Source organism: Panthera uncia (assembly GCF_023721935.1).
Source record: "Panthera uncia isolate 11264 chromosome B3 unlocalized genomic scaffold, Puncia_PCG_1.0 HiC_scaffold_1, whole genome shotgun sequence".
NCBI lineage: Eukaryota > Metazoa > Chordata > Mammalia > Carnivora > Felidae > Panthera > Panthera uncia.
In genome coordinates this window covers 61,171,271-61,197,175 of record NW_026057582.1, presented here as the reverse complement: position 1 = coordinate 61,197,175, position 25,905 = coordinate 61,171,271, and the positions used below count along the sequence as shown (strand labels likewise).

Below are 25,905 nucleotides of genomic sequence, written 5' to 3'. Positions count from 1 at the left end.
GGCTAGTCTCATGACTGTGACATATTGCCTCTGGATAAGTCACTCAGCTTGGCTCAGGAATGCTCATCATTTCCTATATCCTAGGGCTGCCTATAGCCTACAGTTTAGGGATTATTGTGCCAAGAACACTAATATTTTCAGAAAGCAAAGTGGATTAATGCATCTCCAAATCTCTAAATGTTAATATTTAAAAACTGGGACAATTTAGAAGAGAAGTTAAAGACCGTGGGAGATAGGGAATGGGAGTGCCCCGACATTCACTGACTGAAACTCAGGAAGCAAGGGGACCATGGGTGGGGGTGACAGCATGACTGTAGGTCTTGGTAAATAATCTATATGAACAGACAATGGAGAGAGAACAGGGAAGCACACATGTAACCCAGTCACAACATTGACATTGTCCATAAAGGACTCAGATCCACCCCCAGGTGGCCTGGGCACCAGGACGGGGAGATACGGGGAAGGACAAGGATTCACACGAAAAAGAGGAGGCTGCCTACAGGTCAGGAGCATGGAGGAAGGGGAATTAGGTAAGGAGCCACAGTGGAATTTTTCCTTCACAAATGGCAGGATCCAGCCGCCAAGAGGAGGAGCACAGTGTGGATGGAACTGTCTCCAGTGACATCTTCAGGCCGTCTGTGGAATAACTGTTCTCTGAGGAATCCCGTTTTCTTGAGGGGATTTTGGGAAAGTCAGGTTAAAGATGTCCACTGAGGCTGGATGCTTAGTGCCACGACAGTGCATCCATCGTTCGTCACAGTCCCAAGGGAAAGCTGTGAGTGTTCCTTCTCCTGAAACCCTTCTAGCTGAGCACCTCCTCTCATCCTGCTTTCGCTGTGACTCCAGCACCACCCTCCTTCCATTTTCACGGTCCCCTCATTAGTGAAGGCCCTGTTTTACCATAGTAGCCTCTCATCTGTGGGTACAGTCCTTGAATGCTTACCAGGGTTGCCACTTGGCATACTTCAATCTTCACAACCATTCTGTTGGGTGGGTACCATTATTTCTGTTTTAAAGGAATTAGAGGCTCAGAAGGGGGTAAGCCCCTCACTCAGAAGGCAGAAGTCAGCGTGCAAACCTATCACCCCATGCTGCCCCTCCTTTCTTTGATCTCCACACTGTACAATGTTGCTTACTTTTATTTAAAAAAATTTTTAATGTTTATTTATTTTTGAGAGAGAGAGAGAGAGAGAGAGAGAGAGAGAGAGAGCGCGCTCAAGCAGGGGAGGGGCAAAGAAAGAGGGAGACACAAAATCCAAAACCGGCTCCAGGCTCTGAGCTGTCAGCACAGAGCCGGATATGGGGCTCGAACCCACAAACTGCGAGATCATGACCTGAGCCGAAGTCGGACACTTAACCGACTGAGCCACCCAGGCACCCCTTGACAATTTTTATTTTAAACATTTGCAAAGATATTGACACAAGTTATACATTGTATTTTCTATGGTAATTAGTTTTTAAATTGAAATATAACACTTGCACATGGTTAAAAGTTCAAGTAACATACAAGGGCTGCAATTATATAATTAAATTCCCTTTCACTATTGTTTCTAACACACATTTCGTCATGTTATTTCCTGTAACAGAGCCTGGAGAGACCTACCGTGGCCTGCAGCATGGAGTCTGAATTCCTCAGGCAGCATTTAAAACCCTCCAGAGTCAGACTCTGCCTAGCTTGGCCACTCTTAGTCCCCATTTCTCCCCGGCACCAACACTCTGTTCCAACTTCTCTGGGCTTCCCTGGGATATGTCCCCTGCTCTCTTGCTCGGTCCAAGGACCAACTTCTTTCTGTTTCCTTGTCAGGGCGGGCCCTTTCCAAGAGTCCTTCCCTGTCCTCCCTCTCCCTGGAGAACTCTGTTCTCTTCTGAACCCTTCTAATTCTTACCGTCTGTCTTACGTACGGGGCCCGTGGTCACACGTTGCCTTGCGCTGCCTAATTATTCCTCATGTCCTCATCTGATTCCAGTTAGACACTTAGGAATGTGGGATGGAATGGGCACTGCTGGGTGTGGAGGAAAAGCATTCATTTCTTCTGTGTCTCCTTTGTCCAGCCATTGTTTAAGGCATGAATATCCCCTTTTCCTCAGACCTATCATAATTGTTCTTTGACTCTTCTTCTCTGTCACTACCTGACTTTTCATCCAATCAACTTTTCTCCTCTATCTGAAAATCATCTCAAGAACTCATCTGGCCCAGCTTCTGCCTTGGTGTTATTCTCACTTTATAAAGGAAGGAGGCATTGTGGAATAAAGGCTGTTAGGAGGACAGGAAGTCAAACCAGAGCCACCATAGATGCAGCGCACCTGGACATTAGAGCATTTGTAAGAAGAGTGAGGAGACTATAAATAGACCTGGACAGCACCTGCGTCCCCCTCTTTTCTCTCTTTTTTCTTCTTTTGCTGCCTGAGAGTTACCCCTGGTGGGCCCCAGAGTTAGGAGGAAGACTCCTTTACTTTGGAAATTGATGAGGTTTTAGAGTCTTGCTTAGTGCTTAGACCAGCTCCCCAGGACAGGAGATCAACAAGGAAACTGGGGCAGGAGCTCCAGTCTAGAGGAATAGTTGAACATTTGCTTAGAGTACCCCCTGGGTCAAAAATCCTTTGGGGATGTAGAATGAGGGGAAGGAGGCTGAACGGGGGGAGTCAGTCTGGTTGATTGAGAGCTTGCCAGGCAGGATGATGCATCCCCAGAATTCCCATCAATGGACCGCAAGGCTGAAGGTACATGGACACATGGCTGGCTGGACCCAGTGGAGGTGCAACTGGGAAGGCCCAGCAGCTGCCCTTCCAAGGTGATCTGTGATGGCTTTCAGTAGCAGAATTTCCAACAGCAAATATCATACGTCAAGAGTTTGACAGACCTAGTTTAACAAAGCATACAGAAACTAACCTAATCAGAAAATAGCCTGGTGTAGTCTATCTGACTCAGGTAACATCTAGAACCACTCATTTTTCAGATAAGTTTTCCTTAAAGAGGAAATCCTAGGGAGGAGTTTAGGTTTTCTGGTGTAGGCTCCACATCTCAGACTGATCACAGAGAACTTCTTTCAGATCACATTACATAGGAATATACATGAAATTTTGGGTAACAGTAGCAAAGGGGGGCTATTAGACATATTAGATGTCAGGGCATCACTGCAACTTTCCACTGTCCGAGACTTTACCTTTTGGCTGCAATCTTTTTGTTCTCATTTCAGGTCTAGCAATTTTCCAGGCCAACCCTGGGTGATTCATATTGGCAAGAGCAAGATTGAAAGTTAACATAGTGGTATGTGAGAAGGTTGCTGTCTGGAGGGTGTTGAACTGAGGCTAAAAATAGGTGAGGGTTCCTGAGGCAGCCTCCTTTGTGGCCACAGGCACCACAAAAGGAAAACTCACCAAAGAAATCTGCCCACAAGAGAGGACAAAAGTCCCTACCTCTGTCACCCCTTTTGCCCCACAGAAAAAGGCTCAAGATGACAGTGAATTTGGTGCTTTCAAAATATCACAGTTCCTACAGACAGGCTCTTATTCCTCACCCCTAGACCTCAGATCAGAGGCTTTCCTTCCGGGTGAATTCACGTTCCTAGTTCCTACTCCAGGATCAAGCAAAGACGTCTGTCCCTAACTGCCTGGAGCTACATTTAGTCAAAAGATTGGTTAAGATAATGTGAAATATTGACACACATGGCTAATATGGAAAAAGAAATCTCTAAAGAGAAAAATGTATTATAGAAATCAAAAAATAAACACGAATTCATCAAGCATTTCTTATGTACTTATTTTGTACCAGGCACTGTACTGAGGTCTGGAAATACAAAGAAAATCAAAGAGGGCTCCCATTCTCAAGGACCTTATAGATGTGGAGAAATAGGTAAATGAGTGATTCTAGTAAGGAGTGTTAAGGGCTCTGGTTGAGGTAAGAACAAAGTGCTCTGGAAGCAAAGAACAGGGGAAGCCACAGCAGATGGGGAGGGCTGGTCAAGGATGGCTTTTGAGGGACAAGTAGGGGTCAGTCAGAGGGGTACGAAGGGCATGCCAGAGAAGGTTGAGCCTGTGGCAAAGCATAAGCACGGAGTTGTAGAACAACTTGGTGTTGTGTGAGGAGGCTTGGTGTGTGGTAGAGGAAGATGAGAGGGTTAGGCAGGAAGGAGATGGTGCGTGGCCATGTGACCAAGCAGAGAAGCTGGCACAGCACCCTGGAAGCCACCGAGGGAGTTTATATGGTGGCCATCAGCCGTGTGTGTTTCAGAAGACAGTGTGGCAGATAGACTGGAGTGGGTGAGACACGAAGCTGGTGACCAGGTAAAGGCAGTGACTGGAACATGAAGAAGAGAGATGACTAAAGAGAGATCCAAGAATGAGGATCTGCCAGCCATGGTGACTAACTGGATGTGAGGGAAGGAGAGAGGAAGCATCTAGGAGCTCTCAATTTCTGACTTGGGCTGCCAGTGGGGAAACAGGAGAAGTGGGTTGGGAGAAAGAGACTGAGTTCTGTCTTGGACATGCTTATTTGAGAGCCTACTGGATATAGAACAGGTGATTTAATGTGGGCAGTTCTAAGAGAATGAAATATCTAAAAGTCATGCCCTTATCGAGAAATAAGGGCAGGCTGAAGACAAAGCCACGCAGGAATTGTGTGGAGAGGTCCAAGGTGGAAGACGGGAATAATAGCACATAAGGAGTGAGCTGAGGCTAAGAAGCCAGTGGAGGAAACTGAGAAAGAACGTTCAGAGAAATGAGAAGGAAACCAGGAGAGAGGGCTGTCCCAGAGGCTGAAAAAGGTGAGCCGTGCAAGGGGATGATCATTGTGAAGAGTGTTGAGTGTGTCTGTGTGAATTGCTCACTAATTCTTCTCAAGGCTGACTTGAGAAGAAAAAGGCCAGGCTGAAAGAAAAGGTTTTACTTGAGATATGATGTTTACTCACAAACATACAAAGGCGAACTAAAGGGGTCCTTTGGGGCTGTGAATTGAAGATGTACCATTAGGACATTAAAAGCATGTAATAAAAATACAGCATCTCTTTCATTTTTTAAGTGAACAGATGGAAGTAGATGAGGTTAAGGGATGTACCAGAATCACCCAATGAAATAGATCAGGACTTGAATCCAGCTCTCTATGTATTTAGCCCACAGCTCTTTCCTCTAGATCAGTGGTGGGTTCTCAAACGTCAGCTTGTACTAGAGTCACCTGGAGAGCTTTTAAAACAGGTAATGCTGACCTCTCCACCAAGATTTTATTTATTTATTTATTATTTTTTTAATGTTTCAAATTTTATTTCAATTCTAGTTAACGTATAGTAGAATTTCAGGAGAAGAATTTAGTGATTCATCACTTACATACAATACCCAATGCTCATCATAACAAGTGCCCTTTTTTTTTTTTTTACAAGTGCCCTTCTTAATGCCCATCCCCCACTCGCCCATCCCCCACCCACCTCCCTCCATCAAACCTCATTTTGTTCTCTTTTGTTAAGAGTCTGTGATGGTTTGCCTCCCCCAAGATTTTAATTCAGGAGGTCTGGAGTGGGGCTTGAGAACCCACTTCTCACAACTTTCCTGTTCTCTATTGCTTCTGGCCCGGGACCACTTTGAGAACCGCTATTGTATATGGCTTCTTTATCCCTAACACTTAAAAGTGCTTGAGGAATCTAGAAAGCAGTTAAATCTCCCAGGTTGCTTAATCATTCTTTAAGTAACCCTCCTTATAATATTAATTTGCTTAGAAAGAATTTTTTTTCACGCAAATCAGAGTGTCTCTGTGGAAAGTATGAATATGGAACGGAACTTTATTCAAACCTCTGTTTTGAGCACTCTCACTCTTCTATACACTCTTGTAGCTTTGGGGGATATGGTCAAAACTCTGCTCTCAGGGAGGGTCCCTTGTGCAGGAGACACAAATATACTAGATAAATGAGTGAAATGTATAATAAATTAGTGAGAGTGCTGAAGAGAAAAAGGGGAAAAGGATAGAAATGTCAGGGCAAGAGGACATGTTAAAATTTTGGGGTGCCCTGACTGGCGATCAAGAGCATGTGTCTCTTGATCTTGGGGTCATGGGTTTGAGCTCCATAGAGATTACTAAGAAAAATAAACTTAAAAAAAAAAAGAGGACCTCTTAAAATTTTAAGGAGGGCGGCTGGGAGGTTAAAAGGACAACATTGACAGACTGATCTGAAGGAAGGAAAGAGTGAGTTGTGTGGGTATCTAGGGGAAGAATGGTCTGCACAGTATTCAGTGAGTGCAAAGACCCTGAGGTGGGAACACCTTTGAGGAACAGCAAGGACTCAGTGTGAGTGACCTAAAGTGACTCAGGGGAAGACTAATAGGAAATGAAATCAGAGATAATAGAGCACCAGATCAGTGTTGGGGATCTTAGGGATTGATTTTTAACAACATTTAGAAAATTCTTCCATAAGATATCACTCTGTTTTTCTTGACCCAAAATGTACTATTTACTTTTGAGGGAACACTAGGTCCCAAACTTGAGCTATGGATCTCCCAGTACTAAGATCTCATTAGTGAGATCTCATTAGTGGCTAATGAGTTTGCTCAACTGCTTGTTTTACCAAAACAATTGAATGCAGACCAGCCTGGAAAGACAAATAGAGACAAATAGAGAAGGAAATGTTTCTTTGGTTACCTTTTATGTGTATGTGTGCATTACCCCATTCTCTCCCTCCCTAATCCGCTGGGGCACTCCTCCCCCCCCCCCCATCTCTTCACTAAATTCCAAGAGAATTGCCCTGGCAATGTCTGCTGCATTTTTTCTGTATTACAAGTTACATTGTGTGCACTTCTGGGAAAAATTGACCCCACCCATATGAGTCGTGGGCGGTGGCTCAGACCTTTAGTTTGTCAGCCTACACTCTTTTTATGGTCAAGCCTTTTGGGGCCTGGCGCACCCCACAGCCACCTGTACTGGGGAAAAAAACGATTCATTAACACATTAAAGGACAGGCTAGCATGTTTGTCTTTCTGGCAGATTACTGAATTTATATTCAAACATAGAGAAATCTTAAAAGTAACAATTGCCACAGTCAAAGACAAACTACTAGGCTGGATGGATCATTGTTCTAAGAAATTTTGCCTTTTTTTATGTTCTCACAAAAACAATATGACTTGGGATAGAATTGGGTCTGAGGCACAGTGAAGTGCCTGACTATTGTCTGCAGAGCCTTGAGCTGGGTCCCGCACAAACATGGGACTAAAAAGATGCAGTCCCGGACTCTAAGAGGTTATGTCTGAGACCTCTGAGAATGGAGTGGTATCTATGAGAATTCATGTTGTCACATCAGTACATGAGAAATAGTTTCCAGCAGAACAAAAGAGAATTCTAAGCTTCCCTCACAATTTGGTTTTGAATCTTCAGAGACCACATCTGTTTCCTAGAACAGAAGTTAGTTTGGAAGCCATATTTATGCATTATCAAGTTATCTGTGGGTAAAAATTTTAAAGCATGGGGTTCAGATGAGATCTGGCGCGTTCAGGGTGTTACGGCCGTAGACTAAAGCATGGGATTCAAAAACACATGACTTTTCATTAATGACTCCTCCCCGCCAATTTGAATTGGCTCTTAGCAGCCCACACGGAATAGAGGTGACTTTCTGCAGGTGAGGTCCCCCACCTCTCTACAGCAGGCCGTCTGTCCCACACAGAGAAATACAGTACTTGTGGACTGCTCCTAGGCACTGGTCCTGCTTCTAGGGTCTGAGGGCTCTTTGAGGGCAGGGACAATTATTTTGTTGATCCTTAAAATCTTAGATGTTAGGGCCCCGAAGTGCCCTTAAAGGTCATTTAGCTGACTACTCCATCTATGCTTAAAGCATGCCTCAGTATCCTCACCAAGAGGTCTAGCAACTTTGGTGAAACACCTCTAGTGTTTGTACCTAGGAATAGTATTAGGTGAGAAGGGAGACCCCAATTTCACTTACTCAGGAAGGCCTTTGTGTAGGAGATAAGTTTTGATGTGGTTAATTTGTTCAGTTCAAATGTAATTCAGTTCAATTAAAAGAGAGGAAAAGGAAGCTTGACTAATGCCTCTTTTCTTTTGTCAAAGGAAACAATATTGTGGATGGAGAATCAAGAATATCTTTTTGGAAAATAGTTAAATGGCAAGCACCCTACACTTGTATTTCCCTCCTAATGAGAAAAACAACCCCAAATGTCTGACCATAATAGCGTAATGCTTAATAGTGCCCCACAACCCCAAAAGCCATAACTTCTTGTCTCCACCAACAAAAACAAATTTTATGGCCCAGTCTTTAAATGAATCACTCTGTGGAAATGATAGCAAATGTAATAATGCCAGACAGCTGCAATTATCTAAATGTTTCCCTATTAGCCATTTGAATGGCTAAAGCTTGATAATCAAATCAGAGTGAATGCTAATTGAAATCTAATAGAGCTTACATCCATGTGATTAGGTATCAGAATTTGATTCCAATATTGTTAAATTACAGACAAGGCCCATCAAATCACACTAAAAATAAATATTGTAACCTCAATGGCAAAAGGAGATGGATTTTTTCAATAAACAGAGATCAAACTGGAGCCTGTTTGTACGGTGTCACTGCCACCTAGTGAGACTTAGTGGAACTGCAGAGACAGTCTGTCTTTGGAAGTGGGGCACAGCCATTTCTATTTTCCCAGCACAAGGAGTTTCTTGACAACGGAGAATATGAATAACGATCATTTCCAGAAGAGGCAGCCAAGAAGATTCCAGCTGGAAGGGTGTATGTTGGCAAGAACTAGAGGTGAGGTTGGATGGACTTGGGGGGACTGCCTATAGAAATGAGACTTAACACTCCCTGTGTCCCAGGTGACTTCTTTCCTCCCCTAGTTCTGCTAATAGAAGATTCACTTTCCGTTGGTAATACCTCTAGAATAAATAACATTTATTGAATCTCTAATATGAACACAGTCTCAAAATCCTGTTGAGTAACAGGAGTATAAAATGTGGTCCCTTCCCCAGGGAGTTTGTAATTGTAATAGGTTCTGTGGGGACATTAGAGGAAAACACATGCTACCTTATACCAGCAGTTATGGACTGACTTCTGTCGTAGAGTAGTCTCTGAAGAAAGAATGCTTGCAATGTAAATTTTTGGAGGCTTTGCATGTATGACAATGCCTTTGTCCTACACTCATGCTTAAGACAGTTTGGTTAGATAGGGTATAATCTTCTCTCACTTGTTGAGTATATAGGGAAGCTTGATTTGTAAAATCTATGCCCCTGGGACGTGAGAGGTAATAGAGGGGTGGCAAATCAAATTAGTTGCTTAATTTACTAACTGCATAGAAACTTAAAAACATAAAGACTAAAGTCTACATATGTGCATACTGGATTTGGACTGAATTAGCCCTGACTTTTTTTCAAAAATTTTTGGTAAAATATTCAAAAGATAAAAATTGTCATCCGAATCATGTTGAAGTGTGCAGTTCAGTGGTATTAGTTATGTTTGTATTGTTGAGCAACTATCACCACGATCCATCTCCAGAACTCTTTTCATCTTACAAAACGGAAGTTTCATACCCATTAAACAATAACTCCCTATTCCCCATCTCCCTAGCCCCTGGAAACCACCATTCTACTTTCTGTCCCTATGATTTTGACTACTCTAGGTACCTCATATAAATGGAGTCATATAGCATTAGTCTTTTTGTGGCTGTCTTGTTTCACTTAGCATAATGTTCTCAGGGTTCATCCATGTGTAGCATATATCAGAATTTCCTTCTTTGTTAAGGCTGAATATTCCATTATAAGTGTATACCACATTTTGCTTATTTATCTGTTTATGGACCGATGGGTTGCTTCCATGTTATGGACCGTTGAGTTGATTTAGCTATTGTGAATAATGATGCTATGAACATGGGTGTGCAAATATATCTTTGAGCCCCTGCTTTCGATTCTTTTAGGTGTGTACCCATCAGTGGAATTGCTGAATCATATGCTACATCTATTTTTAATCTTTTGTGGAACTGCCATACTGTTTGCCACAGCGGCTGCACCATTTTACATTCACACCAACAGTGCACAAGGGTTCCAATTTATCCACATCCCTACCAACATTTTTTATTTCAAATTTTAAAAAGTTATTTTAAGTATCTTCCACTCCCAGTATGGGGTTCAAACTCACAACCCTGAGATTAAGAGTTGCATGCTCTACTGACTGAGACAGCTAGGCACCCCTTACATTTTTTCATTGTAGCTATCCCAATAGATTTGAAGGGCTATCTCACTGTGGTTTTGCTTTACATTTCCCTAATGATTATAATGTTAAGCATCTTTTCATGCGCTTACAGTCCATTTGAATATCTTCTTTGAAGAAATGTCTATCTAAGTCCTTTGCCCATTTTTGAATCAGGTTATTTAAAAAATTTTTTTAAACATTTATTTATTTTTGAGAGACAGAGAGAGATAGAGCAAAAGCAGGAGAGGAGCAGAGAGAGAGGGAGACACAGAATCCAAAGCAGGCTCCAGGCTCCGAGCTGCCAGCACAGAGCCCGACGCGGGGCTCAAACCCATGGACCGTGAGATCATGACTTGAGCTGAAGTCAGCCAGTCAACTAACTGAGTCATCCAGGTGCCCCCGAATCAGGTTATTTGTTTCTTTGTTGTTCAGTTTTACAGTTCTCTATGTATTTTGTTTTAACGTTTATTTATTTTGAGACAGAGAGAGACAGAGCATGAACGGGGGAGGGTCAGAGAGAGAGGGAGACACAGAATCTGAAACAGGCTCCTGGCTCTGAGCCGTCGGCACAGAGCCCGACGCAGGGCTCGAACTCACGGACCGCGAGATCATGACCTGAGCCGAAGTCGGACGCTCAACCGACTGAGCCACCCAGGCACCCCTGTATTTTGGACATTAATCCCTTAGCAGGTATATAGTTGGCAAATATTTTCTCCCATTCCAGGGATTGCCTTTTCATTCTGTCACAAAAGTCTCATTTTTGGAGGGAGTACCAAATTGCTTTATTTGAAGCAATGGTACAAATGAAAGAACCTAAGTATTCATTTTGGTAAGACCTATAGAAAAGGTAAAGGTAACCCCAACATGCATGCACTACCTTGGTGACCAGGAAGTCACCTCTGTGGCTATGACCAGGGAAGTTACCCTCAGCCTAAGTCTTAGCTCTTGTTATCACTGTCTGTCTGTGCGTACTTGTCAAACAGACACTCTGCAGTGCCAGATTCTTGTACAAGATGGTTATGTGGTCATCCGATTCTTTGGTGGATTTTACCTGCTAATTCAGGTGATGAGTCTCAGTGAAGTCACACAAGTAGGGCTTTTTGTCGGTGGCCATTCTGGCCATTACCAGTAGTGACTGATTCATGCTTTCCAAGTAAAATGCATACTCCATTGCATTCAGCCTGTTTTCCCAGTCCTTTCTGGTCCCGTTTCTTGATAGCCTTAAGGAGGATGTGGTCATTGGTTCTGCAGCTTCATCAGTTTCTCAGCTTTTTCTCTCTCTTCATGAGATTGGTGAGGAAAATATTTGTTGAAGTTCTTCAAAGCCACATCACTGAGGTTAAAGTAGTAAGACATGGATAGGTAGATGTAGGAGGTGTAGAGTTTCAGGTTGATCTGGCAGTGGATAGTGGCCTCTGAGTCCTGGTGGTATTTGCAGCCCATCGGTGTGGGAGACGAGGAGGTCACAGTGAGCAGCTAAAGAGAGGCAACAGCAGCTGCCCCCCCCCCCCCCCCCCCCCCGTTGGAGAGGGGTGATGGCCTTGGGGCAGTTTGAAACTGTGAGGCAGTGCCCAGGGCTGGCTCTGAGCAGCCAGCGGGGGTTTGGATTAGCGCCTTTTCCCTCTAGGCACTGTCAAAGCAGGAAACCATGGCAACTCTCAGGAAAGGCTGTTCAAAGTGTCCTTTGATGCAGAAAAGTTTGACATTTTCTTGAAGTCTTACTTGTCTATTTTGTCTTTTGTTGCTTGGGCCTTTGGTGTCATATCCAGGAATCGTTGTCAAATCCAATGTCAGGAAGCTTTTGCTCCATGTTTTCTTCTAAGAGTTTTATGTTTAGGTTGGTGGTCAATTTTGACTTAATTTTTGTATATGGTGTTAGGTAAGAGTCCAAGATCATTCTTTTGCACGTGGATGTCCAGTTTTCACATCACCATTTGTTGGAAAGACCATCCTTTCCCCATTGAATGGGGAAAAGGCTTTGGCACCCTTGTCAAAAATCAGTTGTCCATATATATGAGAAGATTTATTTCTGGGCTCTCTATTCAGTTCCATTGGTCTCTATGTCTATCTTTATGCCACTACCACCCTGTTTTGATTACTGTAGTATTACAGTAAGTTCTGAAATCAGGAGGTAGGAGACTTCCAATTTTGTTCTTTTTCAAGATGGTTTTAGCTATTCTGGGTCCCTTGAAATTCCATATGAATTTTAGGATCATTTTTTTCTATTTCTGCAAAAGATGTCATTGGTATTTTGACAGGGATTACATTGAGCCTATAGATCATTTTGAGTAGTAAGGATATTTTAACCATATTAACTCTTCTAATTCATGAGCATGGGATATGTTTCAATTTATTTATGTCTTTAATCTCAGTAATGTCTTTTAGTTTTCATTGTATAAGTCTTTTATCTCCTTAGGTAGCTAATTCTTACGTATTTTACTCTTTTTGATGCTATTATAAGTAGGACTGTTTTTTTTTAATTTTTATTTATTTGTTTTTTATTTTGAGAGAGAGAGAGAGAGAGAGTGTGTGTGTGTGGGGGGGGTGGGGAGGGGCAGAGAGAGAGGGAGAGAGAGAATCCCAAGCAGGGGATGCGGAACTTGATCTCATGAATCAGAACCACAAGATCATGACCTGAGCTAAAATCAAGAGTTGGATGCTAAACCGACTGAGACACCCAGGTGCCCCTATTTTTATTTTTTATTTAGTTTTTAGAAGTTTATTTATTTCTTTTGAGAGAGAAAGAGAGAGCAGGGGAGGGGCACACACAGGGGAAGAGAGAGAGAGAGAGAGAGAGAGAGAGAGAGAGAGAGAGAGAGAATGAGAATCCCAAGCAGGCTCCAAGCTGCCAGCACGGAGTCCAACATGGGGCTTGATCCCACGAACTGAGAGATCATGACCTGAGCCAAAATCAAGAGTCAAACACTTAACCAACTGAGCCACCCAGGTGCCCCAGTAGAACTGTTTTTTTTTTTAATTTCCTTTTTAGTTTGTTCAATATTAGTGTATAGAAATTCAACTGATTTTTGTGTGTACTTTATATCCTGCTGTTTTGCTGAATTAATTTATTCTATCAATTTTTTTTGTGAAATATTTAAGGTTTTTTACATATAAGATCACATTATCTGTGAATAGAGATAATTTTACTTATTTCTTTCTGATTTAGATGTTCTTTTGTTCTTTCTTTCTCCTAGTTTGGTGTGTGTGTGCGTGTGCGTGTGTGTGTGTGTTTATCCTAAAAGAATGTTGAATTTTTATCAAATGCTTTTGCTGCATCAATTGAGATGATCATGAAGGGTTTTTTCCTTCATTCTGTTAATATGGTGTATTATACTGATCAATTTTTTTATGTTAAACCCTCCTTGAATTCCAGGAATAATTCCCACTTGGCAATGATGTATTATCCTTTTATTATGCTGTTGAATTTGATGTGGAGTTTCCTCAAAAAGTTAAAAATAGAACTGCCCTACAACCGAGCAATTGCACGACTAGGTATTTATCCAAAGGATGCAAAAAATACAGATTCAAAGGGATACGTGCACCCTGATGTTTATAGCAGCATTATCAACAATAGCCAAACTATGGAGAGAGCCCAAATGTCTATCGACTAATGAATGGATAAAGAAGATGTAGTATATACACAAATATGCAATGGAATATTACTCAGCCATCAAAAATAATGAAATCTTGCCAATTGCAATGGTATGGATAGAGCTAGAGTGTATTATGCTAAGCTCAATATGTCCATCAGAGAAAGACAAATACTGTATGATTTCACTCATATGTGGAATTCGGGAAACAATCAGATGAACATATGGGAAGCAGCAAAAAAAAAAAAAAAGAGAGAGGGAAGCAAACTATAAGAGCCTCACAAAGATAGAGAACAAACTGAAGACTGATGGAGGGAGATGGGTGGGGTAAATGTGTAAATGGGTGATAGGCATTAAAGAGGACACTTGCTGTAATGAACATTGGGTGTTACCTGTAAGTGATGAATCACTAAATTCTATTCCTGCAATCATCATTATACTATATGTTAACTAACAAGAATTTAAAGAAAATTTTGACCAAAAATGCTGTCGAATTTGGTTTGCTAGTATTTCTTGAGAACATTTGCGTCAATGCTCATAAGAGATAATAGTCTGTGGTTTTCTTTTTTTGTAGTGTCATTGACTGGCTTTGGTATCACAGAAATGCTGATCTCATGAGATTAGAAGTGTTCTCCCCTCTTCAGTTCTTTCAAAAGTTTGAGAAGGATTGGTATTAGCTCTTCTTTAAATGTTTGGTAGAATTCACCACGGAGCCATCAGGGCTAATGCTTTTATTTTGGGGGAGGTTTTTGATTACTGATTCAATTTCCTTATTTGTTACAGGTCTATTCAGATTTTCTATTTCTTATTTAGACTTGGCAGTTTTCATGTTTTCTAGGAATTTGTCCACTTCATCTAGGTTATTGAATTTGTTGGCATATAGTTGCTCATAGTATTCTCTTATAATAATTTTTATCTCTGTAGATTCAGCAGTAATATCCCCACTTTCATTTATTTTTATTTTTTTGTTTTTTTTAAATAATTTGTGTCTTCTCTTTTTTCCTATTCAATCTAGCTAAAGGTATATCGATTTGCTGATATTTTTGAAAAACCAACTTTTGGTTTTATTGATTTTCTCCATTGTTTATTACATTTATTACTCTTACCCTTTATTGCATTCATTTATGCTCTATATTATCTTCTCCTCAGCTAGCTTTGAGTTTATTGTTACTTTGTTTCTTAGTTTCTTAGGTTGTTAAGTTAGGTTATTGATTTGAGATCTTTCTTGTTTTTTTAATATAAACATTTATAGCTATAAATTTCCCCCTTAACAATCCTTTTGCTGTGTCCCATAAGTTTTGGTATGTTGTGTTTTCATTTTCATTAGTTTCTAACTATTAGAAAATTAGAAATTAGAAATTAGAAAATGTCCTTTGTGATTTCATTTTTGATTCATTGGTTATTTGAGAGTGTGTTGTTTAATTTCTATAAATTTATTAACGTTCCAGTTTTCCTTCTGTTACTGATTTCTAACTTCATCTTGTGATGAGAGAAGATATTTTGTATGCTATCCATCTTTTAAAGTATTTTGAAGCTTCATCTGTGGCCTAACATATAGCTTATCCTGGAAAATGTCCAATGTGCACTTAAGGAGAATGTGTACACTGTTGTTGGGTAGAGTGTTCTATATATGCCTTTCAGATCTATTTGATTTATTGTGTTCAAATCCTCCCTTTAATTATCTTCTATTTGTTCTATTATTAAGAATAAGGTATTAAAGTCTCCAACTATTATTGTGGAACTTCCACTTTCCCCTTCAATTCTGTCAGTTTCTGCTTTATATATTTTGATTTTCATTATTAGGGGCATAAATGTTTACAATTGTTATCCTCTTATTGTATTCAACCACTTACTAATACATAACGTCTTTCTTTGACTCTTGCAAGCTTTTTAAATGTTTATTTATTTTTGAGAGAGAGAGAGACAGAGTGCAGAGTGCAAGCAGGGGAGGAGCAGAGAGAGAGACATAGAATCCAAAGTAGGCTCCAGGCTCTGAACTGTCAACACAGTCCAAAGAGGGGCTTGAACTCATGAACCTGGAGATCTTGACCTGAGCTGAAGTTGGATGCTTAACCGACTGAGCCACGCAGGCACCCCATCTTGCAAACTTTTAAAAATTTAAAGCCTATTTTGGGGGGTGCCCGGCGGCTCAGTTGGTTAAACCTCCAACTCTTGATTTCCGCTCAAGTCACGTTCTCACGGAATCACTTCTTGGCCTTTTGGCTAAGATCAAGTGAAGTCACATTCTCATGGTTCATGAGTTTGAGCCCCGCATTGGGCTCCATGCTGACAGTGCAGAGCCTGCTTGGGATTCTCTCCCTTCCCCCACCCCTCTACTCCCCCTGCACGTGCTCTCTTCATATAAATAAATAAATAAATAAATAAATAAATAAATAAATAAATAAACTTTTTACAAAGTCTATTTTGTCCAATATTAGTATAGCCACCTCTGCTTTGGTTTGGCTACTATTTGCATAGAAAGACTTTTTTTTAATCCTTTCACTTTCAACCTATTTGTGTCTTTGGATCTAAAGTGAGTCTCTTAAAAAAATAAAATAAAATGAATCTACAGTAGAGAGCATAGAGCTAAATCATTATTTTAAGTCCATTCTGTCAACCTTTGTATTTTGATTGGAGAGTTTAATCTATTTACATTTGAAGTAATAACTGATAAAGAGGAACTCCTGTCATTTTGCTATGTGTTTTTGTATGCCTAATAGCTTTTTTTTGTCCCTTATTTCCTGCATTACTGTTTTCTTTTGTGTTTAGCTGATATTTTTTGTAGTAAAATGCCTTAATTCCCTTCTTCTTTTGTGTATATTCTGTAACTATTTTCTTTGTGGTTACCATGGGAATTAGATTTGACAGCTTAAAGTTATAAACATTCTAATTTCAATTTATGCCGGCTTAACTTTAATAACGTACAAAAACTGTGCTCCTATATAGCTCCCTCCCCATTACTTTTAGTTATTGATGTCACAGGATCCATCTTTATACATTGTGTGTCCCAAACCATAAACTAATAATTGTTATTTATAATGTATTAGTCAGTTGTGTAGGAAATAAAATGTGGAATTATAAATCAGTTATAAGAATATGAGCTTTAGATTAATGATTGTTTTGGTTTTTTTTAATGTAGTATTCTTGGGGTGCCTGGCTGACTCAGTCAGTGGAGCTTGCAACTCTTGATCTTGGGGTTGTAAGTTTGAGCCCTATGTTGGGTGTAGAGATTACTTAAAAATAAAATCTTAAAAATGTATTATTCTCTTAAATCATGTAGAAAGCAAAAAGTAGAGTTACGAACCATTTTTTGCAGATGACACTGGTTTTATAGTTGCCCACATATTTGCCTTCACAATATCTTTATTTCTTCACACAGCTTTGAGTTATAGGCTAATGTCTTTTCATTTCAACCTGCAGGACTCCCTTTAACATTTCCTGCAGGGTAGGCCTAGTGGTAACAAATTCCCTCATCTGAGGCTGTATCATTTTTGAAGGACACTTTTGCCAGATACAAGATTCTTGGTTCACAATTTTTTCATTTAGCACTTTGAATATTTCAGTCCACTGCCTTCTGGCTCTCACGGTATCTGATGAGAAATCTGTGAATAATGTCATTGAGGGTCCCTGATATGATGAGTTACTTCTCTTTTGGTGTGTTTAAGATTCTCTCTTGTTCTTTTTCTTTCAATAGATTGATCACAATGTATCTTGGTGTGGGTCTCTTTTGATTTCATACTACTTGGAATTTGTTGAGCTTGCTGGGTGTTTATATTCATAGCTCATCAAATTTGGCAAGTTTTCAGCCCTTATTTCTTTAAATAATCTCTTCTCCTTTCTCTTTCTTATTTTGAGACTCCCACACTGTGTGTGATGGTTTGCTTGATGGTAGACTCTGTTCATTTTCCTTTAATCTTTTTTCTTTCCATTCCTCAGACTCGATAGTTTCCATTGTTCTTTCTTCAAATTTGCTAATTCTTTCTTCTGCCTGCTCAAATCCATCTCTGAAAATTTTATTTTAGTTATTGTGCTTTTGGGCTCTAGAATCTCTTTTTGGTTTCTTTTGGTTACGATGGGGATTAGATGGGGTAATCATCTCCATATTGATATGTCTACTTTGTTCAGACATTGTGTAGTAGGTCCACCTATTGAGACAGGTCTGTTGGTGTAGTTTTTTTCCTCTTCCTGTTTCTTTGTATGCCTTGTGGGTTTTTGTTGTTGTTGTTGTTGTTGTTGAAAACATGAATATTTGAATCTAATGATATGGCCTAACTCTGGAAATCAGATTCTCTTCCTTTCCCAAGATATTTTGGCTTTTGGCTTTGTTTTGTTTTGCTTTTCAGAAAACTTGTAGGCTGGGGTGCCTGGGTGGCTCAGTTGGTTAGGTGTCCGACTCATGGTTTGGGCTCAGGTCATGATCTCATGGTCATGAGATCAAGCCCTGTGTTTGGCTCTGCGCTGAGTATGGAGCCTGTGGGGATTCTCTCTCTCTCTGACCCTCCCCTGCTCATATTCTCTCTCTCTCTCTCAAAATAAATAAACATTAAAAAAAATTGTAGGCTTTCTCTGTGAAGGGTCAGCCTGCAGTATAGAATTAAGGTGCTCTCAGGTCATTTTTTGAGTCTGTGCTTTTCTCTGGGGACATATGGTGACTTTCTTTTTCATTTCCTTTTTTTAATGTTCATTTATTTTTGAGAGAGAGAGAGACTGTGCGCAGGGAGGGGCAGAGAGAGAGGGGTTGACAGAGGATCTAAAGTAGGATCCGTGCTGACAGCAGTGAGCCTGATGTGGGCCGCAGACTCACAAACTGTGAGATGATGACCTGAGCCGAAGTCAAACACTTAACTGACTGAGCCACCCGGGTGCCCCTATATGATGCCTTTCTAATTTTGTAATCTCTACACCCAACATGGGGCTTGAACCCACAACCCCGAGGTCAAGAGTCACATGCTCTTCTGAGTGAGCCAGCTAGGTGCCCCTGAATGCCTTAGTCTTTAATGTCTGACTCCCAAAATGGGAAAAAGAAGAAAATGAAGAGGTGGCAGGGCGGGGGGAGGGGGGGGCGGGGAGATGGTCTAGTCCTCTAAATTTCATTGAAGTTGCTTCAGTCAGATGGGGAGAGGCTTGCAACAATGTGAGGTGAGGGGGTCCACGGGGCAATGCAATAATAGCTGTCCATCTCTGTGTCTGCACCTGTGTGATCAGATGCAGCGATTAGGGAACCAGGGTACAGATCCCCAGTATTTGGAAGACAAAATCCTTATTGCAAACACTGGCTTCCATAGTTGTATGCAGGCTGCTGCAGGAATGCCCATAGAGCTGTCTGCCTGTAGGGCTGGAGGGTAAAGGATGTGCAGCTGCTATTGAACTGAGAGTCTAAATGGACCCAAATTAACCTGTTTGCTATCCAGGCATTTCCCTGTAAGTTCAAACCTTTAGTAGACTCCAGAGCTCCAAAATAGTTACATCAGACAGATTCTACCAGTGTAGTTGTTGTCTAGGTTAGGAGACAGATTTCTGGTGCTTCTTATCTACTATGTTCCCAGAATCCTTTTTTCAGCCTTGATTTTTTTTTTTAAACTTGTTCCTTCTCAAAGGGAAATTTTTAAATGACATCAAATCAAATTATAAATGACATAAAACCAAATTACAAAAGTTAACTTATTTCCCCTTTCACATTGCATACATAAATCATCATGTTGTACACTTTATTTTTTTAATTTTAGTTCCAGTTAACATAGTGTTTTATTAGTTTCAGGTATAAAATATAGTGACTCAACAGTTCCATGTATCACTCAGTGCTCATCAAGATAGAATACTCTTTTTTTTTTTAATTTATTTTTTTTTATTTTAGAGAGAGAGAATGAGTTGGGGAGAGGGGCAGAGGGGGAGAGAGAGGATCCCAAGTAGGCCCCATGCTCAGCTCAGAGCCCGACACAGGGCTTGATCCCACAACCCCGGGATCATGACCCAAGCTGAAATCAAGAGTCAGATGCTCAGCTGACTGAGCCACTCAGGCTCCCCTCAAGATAAGTGAGTGTACTCTTAATCCCCTCCACCTATTTCACCCATCCCCCTACCCACCTCCCCTCTGGTAAACATCCAATTGTTCTCTATAGTCAACAGTTTGTTTTTTGGTTTGTCTCTCTCTTTTTTCCCCCTCTTTGCTCATTTGTTTTGTTTCTTAAATTACACATATGAGTGAAATCATATGATATTTGTCTTTCTCTGACTGGCTTATTTTGCTTAGAATTTTACTCTCTGGATCTATCCATGTTGTTACAAATGGCAAGCTTTCATTCATTTTTATGGCTGAATAGTATTCCATTGTGTGTGTGTGTGTGTGTGTGTGTGTGTGTGTGTATCTATCTCACATCTTCTTTATTCATTTATCTTGAATAATTGAAAATTTCAATTATCTTGAAACTTGGGCTGTTTCCGTAACTGGGCTATTGTAAATAATGCTGCAATAAACATAGGGGTGTAGATATCCCTTTGAATTAGTGTTTTTGTATTTTTTGGGTAAATACCCAGTAGTGTGATACTGTATTGTAATGTAGTTCTATTTTACCTTTTTGAGGGAATATTCATACTGTCTTCCACAGTGGCTGTACTAGTTTGAATCCCCACCAACTGTGCACAGGGTTACTTTTTCCACATCCTTGCCAATAGTTGTTGTTTTTTGTGTTTTTGATCTTAGCCACTTTGACAGGTGTGAGGTGATATCTCATTGTAGTTTTTGTTTTTAATGCTTATTTTATTTTTGAGAGAATGTGTGCACACTCAAGTGGGGGAGGGGCAGAGAGAAGAAAACAGAGGATCCAAAGTGGGTTCCACGCTGGCATCAGAGAGCCAGATGTGGGACTCAAACTCACAAACTGCGAGATAGTGACCTGAGTTGAAGCTGGACACTTAACTGACTGAGCCACCCAGATGCCCCTCTCACTGTAGTTTTGATTTGCATTTCTCTGATGATGAGTGATGTTCAGCATCTTTTTTTGTGTGTCTGTTGGCCATCTGAATGTCTTCTTTGGAGAAATGTCTGTTCATGTCTTTTGCCCACTTTTAAAGTGGATTATATGGGAGTTTTTTTGGTGTTGAGTTGTATGTTCTTTTTTTAATTATTATTTTTTTAATGTTTATTTTTGAGAGAGAGAGAAACAGAGCATAAGCAGGCTTAAGCAGCACCCTGAGTTGTAGAAGTTCTTTATATTTTTGTATACTAACCCTTTATCAGCTATGTTGTTTGCCAATGTCTTCACCCATTCTGTAGGTTGTCTTTTAGTTTTGTTTATTGTTTTCTTTGATGTAGAAGCTTTTTATTTGATGTCCCAGAGTTTCTTTTTGCTTTTATTTCTCTTGCCTCGGGAGACATAACTAGAAAAATGTTGTTATGGCCAATGTTGGAGAAATTACTGCCTATACTGTGTTCTCGGATTCTGATGGTTTCCTGTCTCACATTTAGGTCCTTAATGTGAGAGCTTATTTTTGTGTATGGTGTAAAAAAGTGGTCCAGTTTCATTCTTTTGCATGTAATTGTCCAGTTTTCCCAGCATCATTTGTTGAAGAGACTGTCTTTTTCCCATTGCATATTCTTGCCAACATTGTCAAAGATTAATTGACCTTCTAATTTTGTGTTTATTTATGGGCTTTATATTCTGTTCTGTTGATCTATGTGTCTATTTTTGTGCCAGTACCATACTGTTTTGAGTACTAGCTTTATGTGCCCCACCCCCTGCCCAATCACATTTCAGGCCAGGTGACTCCTGCACAGCAGATGTAGGGGAGGCTAGCCTTATGGAGAGTAAAAGCAGACCAATTCAATGGAAGCAGTTATTCTGGAAACCCTGATGGCAGCTATAGCTCCAGGTTAGTAAAATTACATTTGCTTCTTATTAATCACAATTATCAGCTACCAATTCAGAGTGTCATTGTTTTTATTAAGTTTTTGGAAGGATTCAGAATATGCAGATCTACAGAATATTAAATATAGCCCTAATGTTTGCAAGTGAGGATCTTCCCAAAGTGAATTTTTTACTTGGTAGCCCTTCTAATTAAAAGTGGTCATTGTGCCTGGGTGGTTCAGTTGGTTGGGCCTCCAACTTCGGCTCAGGTTGTGATCTCACAATTTGTGAGTTTGAGCCCCATGTCGGGCTCTTTGCTGTCAGTGGGGAGCACACTTTGGATCCTCTGTCTCCCTCTGTCTCTGCCCTTCCCCTGCTTGTGCATGTGCTCTCTCTCTCTCTCTCAAAAATAGACATTAAAAAAATAAATAAAATAGTCATTGTAAGCTTTTTATTTCAAAATAATTTTGTATCCTCAAAGTTGCAAACACAGTATAAAGTTCCTGTGGATCCTTTACTCCACTTCCTCCAATGATAACACTATCAAAACCAGTCAGTGGACATTGGCAAATACCAACAATAATTCAGATTTTATTTAGATTTCACAGTTCTTACAAATACTGATTTGGAGGGTGGTTTGCTGCATAGTTCTATGAAATTTTCAAATATATAGATTTGTGTAACCACTGGCACAGTCAGGATATAGAACTGGTCCACTGCCACAGAGAAGTTCCCTTGTATCATCCCTTAAAGTCACACCCTCCCTGTCACCCAATCTCTTCTCCATCACTATAACTTTGTCATTTTGAGAATGTTATGTAAATGCAATTATACAATGTGTCAACTTTTGAGATTGACTTTTTCACTCAGTAGAAGGCTCTTAAGACCCATCCAGGTTGTTGCATGTGTTAATAGGTCTTTTTTATTAACGAGTAATTAACGAGTAGTATTCCATTATATGAGTGTACCGCAGTGTATCCATTCACCTACTGGGGGATATTTGAGTTGTTTCTAGTCTTTGACTCTTACAAATAATACTGCCGTAAGCATTTATGTTTTTATAAACATACAGGTTTTTATGAACACAAGCTTCACTTCTCTAAGATAAATACCTAGTTTTATACAGTTTTAAGGGTTAAGTAAGATTAATTTAAAATACTTTGTATTGGCAATATTCAGTTAAAATTTGTTATGTTATTCTGAGCTATATTAACAATGGTAAACAGTGAAAAAAGACTGAAACAATTATAGGGAAAGAAGTGATAAGCGTTGGTGGCAGATGGGATGTGAAGGGGACCCTGTTTTGAGTTTCTTCTTTTGGAGAAAATAAAATGATGTTTGTTTGGTAGCAGAGAGTGTGAGATTCTGTAGCAGCCTCTTGTATAGTGGGCATGTGAGGTTGAATTAAAAGCAAAAGATTGAAATATCTTGGTACATTGGCAGTGCACCACCCTCTGGAGGGTATCTAGAATTAGTGGGGAGAATATTAATAGGAAGATGAACAGGGGTGCCTGGGTGGCTCAGTCAGTCAGGTGTCTGACTTTTGACTTCTGCTCAGGTCATGGTCTCGAGGTTTATGGGTTCGGCCCCGCATCAGGCTCGGCATTCATAGTGAGGAGACTGCTTAGGATTCTCTCTCTCTCTCAGCCCCTCCCATTCACAGGCACGCACGCGCGCACACACACACACACACACACACACACACACATACTCTCTCTCTCTCTTTCTCTCTCTCTCTAAAAATAAATAAATAAACTTAAAAAATAGGAAGATGAACAGAGACCACAAGAAAGATAGATTCCTTCATTCATTCATATACTGGCCCCTACTTACGTTAAGTTTTACGTGACACATGAGCCCTCCTAAGGAATGAAGACTCAAAAAATGGCAAAACCTATTTGCTTTTGTATAAAGTTGAACAAAGGCAAGTGTGCAGAAGTGACTAGACTGTGGGGCAGCTGAAGGGAGAGGATGCTTTTAACAAGGTCTGCTTGTGTAGGATTCTCTGGGTCTCAGCTTCTCATCCTTGATGATAAGAATGTTACTTTCCTTTTTGCATTGGGAGGACATCTGTGCATGGGAATTTCATCTCCTGCTTTTAAGAACCAGAAGGAAAGTCAGAGTCTTTTTCTTATATTCACTGTTTTCCAGTGCCTTTAACTCAAAATAGTCTATATGTCAAAGCAGCATATTTTGGGGTTAACATGCCCTGAACCTCTTCACATTCAAAGGAAGAAGGAATTTTTTTCATCAGAGCCCAAACCTATGGTAGTCATAACAGGGTACATTGCATTTCTCTTACTTTATATAACTGTCTATTTTCTACTCCCAGTGAAACAGCTTGGAAACGGAAAGGTACTATGGAAATATAAGTTGGTGTTATTATTGATTTTGTGGCTCCCACTGTGCCTCTCACACACCATGATGATAAAATATATCTATTCTCTAAAGAGAGGCATTATCCTTCTAATAAGTGCTGGTGTGATCCATCCTTTCCTTCCTTCCTTCCTTCCTTCCTTCCTTCCTTCCTTCCTTCCTTCTGTCCATATAGGCAGGTACTGATGTCTAAGTTTGTTTGGAAAACCAGGAAAAAAAACCAAAACACTGGGGCACTTGGGTGGCTCAGTCAGTTGAGCGTCCAACTTTGGCTCAGGTCATGATCTCGAGGTTCATGTGCTTGAGCCCCGCATCAGGTTCTGTGCTGACAGTTCAGAGCCTGGAGTCTGCTTCAGATTCTGTCTCCTTCTCTCTCTGCCCCTTCCCTGCTCGTGCTCTGTGTCTCTCTCTCAAAAAAGAAAAAAAAAAAAAAAGAATAAACATTAAAAAATATTAAAAAAGAGAAAACCAGGAAAAAATAAATGAAAAGTAGTGAAATAGATCATTCTCAATCCTGTATCATTTTGCTGTGCAGAGAGGGATGCTCCCATTGAAACATGCTTTGCAGTTCTCCTCCAGACACGTGGCTGATCTCACTTTCTCAGTGCCCTCTGCTGGGGTAGGGAGGAGGGAATTGGAAAGGAGTGGGCTCCAGGTCAGTTTTAAAGAAACAAGAGATCACAGATACAGCGAGACTCCTTTTGAACCCCTTCCCATTCTCAATTCCCTTAACCCCTCACTAACATGTATCTTTGCTATCCCTGCTTTTGTACTTTTGGTACATGTGAATGTACACATACAACAGTAGACTGTTGTATAAGATTTACCTTATTGGTATCTTGAATATATTCTTTTACAACTTGTTTTTTCCCCTCACCATTAGGATTTGAGAATTATTCATATCGATACGTGTTGTTCATTCATTTAACTGCCCTGCTTGAATATACATTTATCCATCCATTTCCTTATTGTTGGTTTCTAGTTTGTCACAACTGTGCACAATCCTGTGGTGAACATTTTTTTGCATGCGTCCCCTTAAGTGCAGGTATGAGGTTTCTTTGGGGGCAGTGATCCGCAAAATGTAGTGCCTGAATCAGCAGCAAGAGCATCAATATCATCTGGAACTTGTTAGAAATGCAAATTCTAGGGCCTTCACCCAGGTTTACTCAATCAGAAACTGGTGGTGGGACTCCACAAACTGTATTTTCACAAGCTCCCCAGTGGTTCTGACACAAGCTAAAGTTTGAGAATTACTGTTCCAGCTATACATTTTACAGTAGGATTGCTGGGGTATAGGATATGTGTATTTCCAACTTTATGAAATGTAGACAAATTGCCTTGAAAGTAATTGTGCTAATCTACATTCCTAAATATCATCTCTCAGTCTGTAGCTTTTTCTTAACTTTTTAAAATGGTCACTGTTGTTATTTAGAAGCTTTATGTGTTAATGTAGTTGAATTTATGAATATTTTTCTGTATGTTTTGTGTTTTGGATCTTGTTTATGTCTGGATGTCAGAGTCTCCCAATGGGTTTCTAATCATTTAAGACTTTTGCTTTTCCCATTTCGGTCTTTACATCATCTGAAATTAATTCAATATAGTAATTTCTTTTTCTGACCTATTCTTGCTGAAGAGATATGCCTCTTGTCAACTTTTGCAAACTTGGATAGTTCCCTGAAAGAAAAAAGTATCATTACGGGTACAGATTTGGTGGGAGCGAGGTGGATGGAGGAATGGTAATAGAGAATACATGTACATGGTAAAAAAAAAGGAAACAATTAAAAGAGACAAAGTGTTTGCTATAATGACAAACACAGGGACCCCTAGGTGGCTCAGTCGGTTGGGCATCTGACTTCAGCTTGGGTCATGATCTCATAGTCTGTGAGTTCGGGCCCCGTGTTGGGCTCTGTGCTGACAGCTCAGAGC

At 40.4% G+C, this 25,905-nt stretch overlaps 1 pseudogene; it reads right to left on the bottom strand.

Annotated features, from left to right (window-relative positions):
* Positions 1-11,107: 11,107 nt before the first annotated feature.
* On the bottom strand, positions 11,108-24,880 carry LOC125910322 (ferritin heavy chain-like; annotated as a pseudogene).
* Between the last annotated feature and the right edge of the window lie 1,025 nt (positions 24,881-25,905).